The sequence below is a fragment of the Chiloscyllium plagiosum genome, chromosome 8 (assembly GCF_004010195.1).
Source record: "Chiloscyllium plagiosum isolate BGI_BamShark_2017 chromosome 8, ASM401019v2, whole genome shotgun sequence".
Classification (NCBI taxonomy): domain Eukaryota; kingdom Metazoa; phylum Chordata; class Chondrichthyes; order Orectolobiformes; family Hemiscylliidae; genus Chiloscyllium; species Chiloscyllium plagiosum.
Window position 1 is genome coordinate 8,048,894 of NC_057717.1, and position 3,783 is coordinate 8,052,676.

Sequence of the window (3,783 nt, forward strand, 5' to 3'; positions counted from 1 at the left end):
ATTTTTTTTCAGCTTTCTACCCCAAAGCATCAGGTAATTTCATTTTATTTATAATATTGCCAAATACCAAATTTAAACTCGATTGTAGTTCAGCTTCTTGGGCCATAATTTAAACGGATTGATCAAATATGTGTTTTTGTGGTCTCATAGCTCCCCAGGTACTGCAAGGTCCTGGACCAAGTGTTACCTTGTAAATTTTCCAGAACTCACTGTGCTTGTAAATCCTTCAGCTCTCTTAAAGGTACAGTACCCTTTCCACATTCATAGCACCTTCTCTCTCAAAAAAGAACCACCATAATGAAAACACTGTCTCATTTGTTTTTCTATTTTTTTAGACACATTACCATAACATACAGGTAACTTAAATCTATGTTCACCTTAACTTCTTCACAGAAACCTATATTTAACAATGGATAAATACATATCTCGTCTAAACTTTGTCAGATAAATCTGTGAGAACGCATCTGCGATTACATTCTTACGACATGCTACATGTACGATTTTTAAATTAAAAGCTGTAACATAAGACTCCAGTGAGATAGTCTTTAAAGCGTTCAAAGACTGTCAGCAGATTTGGGATCCGCATACAAAACCGTCTCCAACACACTGTTTATAAGTACACATTAAAATGTTATAACTCTAGTACCAAACTCAATAGTTCTTTCTTGATCATTGACTATTTTCTGTGGTGGATGTGGAGCTTCTTTGAAAAGTACAATTCCATCTCATTGTCCTGTAGCAGGACAGCTCCAACTCCTATGTCACTCACGTCGACGGCAACTTTGAAAGGTGTTGAAGCGGCTGGTGTAACTGAAACTGGTTTGGTGGTCAATATTTCTTTTTAATGGTCGAATGCCTCCTGGCATTATTCTGTCAACCAAAACTTTGTGTTCTTCTTCAGCAAATCGGTTAATGGTGCCACTACACTGCTGACGTTTGGAACAAACTTCCGATAGAATCCACTTCCTCCAAAGGAATGAAGCATCTTTTCCACCGAGGCTGGCCGTGGAAATTCCTCGGAAAATTTTGACTTTGAGTTCCAAAGGGTCAACCTTCCATAACCGATATATTGTCCCAAGAACATTACGTCTGCTTTCGCGAATTTAGTTTTGTTTAATTTTATCACCAGGTTTGTTTCTTGTGTTTGTTCAAAAGGCTCTGCCAATTGTACCAAGTGATCTTTCCAGAACGAACTAAAGATCACTACATCATCCAAACGGACTGCACAGTTTATTAATCAGGCCACAATTCTGCCCATGAGTCTTTGGAATGGGTTGGGTGTGTTCTTCATTCCAAAGGGCATCACTTTGAATTGAAACTTGGCATTAAATTCAGAAATAGTCCATTTGGCATTAAATTCAGAAATGTCTTTCACTATCTCAGATAAAGGTACCTGCCAGAAACTACGCATTAACTCCAACTGAGTGATGTAACTGACTTGTCATACTTTCTCGATACAGTCCTCCAATGTCAATATTGGATATAAGTCTGATTTTGTAACAGTGTTGACCTTCCATTTTTCCAACTAAAATCTTTGAGTCCCATTTGGTTTTGGAACGAAGATGATCAGCGAGATTCACTCACTCTGTTCGATGATGACCTCATTGAGCATGACCTCCACCTCCTTCTAGACCGGTATGGCTTTGAGAGGATTAAGACAATATGGATGTTGTTTTATCGGAACAGTATTCCCAAGTCTACTTCATGTACAATAGCATTAGTCCTCCCCATATTATTCTTGCATATGTTCTCATACTGCAATAACAAACCTTTCAACTGCGTTCAATGCTGCTGAGACAGATAGTTTACTAATTATCCCACCGCTCAAGGACTACTATTTTTTTAACATATTTTGAGGCACGTCAAAATTCACAACATTTGGATTTGATTCCTCACTCTGTGGAGCGGTAACTAACACCTGATTTTCCAATTCTTTCTCTCCTCTACTTTTCAGGAGGAGACGTACACACTCAGTTGTAACCCAAAAGGAGGGATCTTCGAATGTGGGAATTGGCAACAGAGGTGCTAGCTTCATTACTGCCGGTGGCATACATACTATTTGGCATGTATGACACGTATGCCAAAAGTTAACTACATCTGTGTGCATTCCAGGTCAATAAAAATGTTTTTGTCCCTTAGCCTGAGTCTTTTGTACCAATTGGTGACCTCCCACAGGTAGTTCACATGCTACCCGTACCACGTCATGCCTCTCTGCCACGGGCAAAATAACCTGGTGCACGTCAGCACATTATTCCTCTGTACTAACCTGCCGTAGTCTCCACTTCCATCTTAGGATTCTATATTTCTGGTAATAACCCTCTGGAATATCTCTGCCTCACACTCAGATTACACATCCACATATATATCTTTTATCATCTTGCCTGTCTGTGCAAAGCCCTCAGCCTTTCAGTACGAAACACCTCTGTCTGAACCTCTCTTTGTTCATGATTTCCCTGCATCATTACGTCAAACAGGGTGTCAGCTAACTGAACCTTAACTCCTTCATCCTTGTCTTTACTTTGTGCTTCCTGCTGTGACTTATGATAGTGGGATCTGGTTTGCTTATCTCTTACTATCAGAAACTGGTTAGATCCTGCATCTCCCAAAATGATAACTTCTTCTCCTTCTCCCCCTGTTGTTTCTAAGTAAACTTTACTCACAGAGGCGAATTCTTTATGGAGATCAGAGACTATCTCCATACCCAGCCCCTGCATTGGTGGTGCACTTTCCTGCAGCTCTTCGGTTCTAGTTGGGGTTTCGTTTAATACTTTCTCTAATGCCACTGGCTTAACATCTTTTACCACATCTTCTCCCACAAATGCCTTTCTTAATGACCAGCACTGTGACCTTACGTATCCCATCTTATAGCACTGAAAATACTTTTTACCAGGTGTCCTTTTGAAACCACCGGCACTGAGATTTTCTGTGCCCCACTCTAGGACAGTAAAAATGCCTGAGGCCTTTCATTTCCTTTCCATTCTCCTGGGCATCTTCTTTAACCTGTGGTAAACCCTTATTCTCTACTCTTTCTTTTCTCCTGTAGCATCTCCCCTTCTCGCTAATTGTATCCATCACAGGACGAAATTTTTGCTGGAAGCTTGTCTTAATCAGCAACATGTATTCATCTGCTAATTCTCCTGCCCTTCTCAATTCCTGAACTTTCCGCTCCTCCACATGAATTCTTATCATCTCTGGAAGTGAGTTCTTCAACTCCTTCAGCAGAATAATCTCCATGAGATCCTCACATGTCGTATCTATCTAATACCTATGTTTAGTTATTTCAAACTCATCATAAGTCTGACCTGGTTCCTCCTTTATGTTTCCAGCCTGGTGTCTATACGTTTCTGGTACCAATTTGTGAGCACTTCAAATAGCTTGTTTGACGTCTTCAGAATCTCTTAACTCCTCATCTGACAGCGGTAACTATACTTCACTCACCCTACCTACCAGTTTATTCCGAGCTAGCATTCTCTATAAATCTTGGAACATTCTATCTGCCTAGCAGTTTTCAATGAAATAAGATTAGATTACTTACACTGTGGAAACGGGCCCTTCGGCCCAACAAATCCACACCGACCCGCAGCCCACCCAGACCCATTCCCCTGCATTTAACCATTCACCTAACACTACGGGCAATTTAGCATGGCCAATTCACTTGAATTGCACATCGGGAGGAGATCGGAGCAAACCCACTCAGACACGGGGAAGAATGCGCAAATTCCACACAAGGCGAGAATTGAACGTGGGTCTCTGCAGCTGTGAGGCAGCAGTGCTAACCACTGG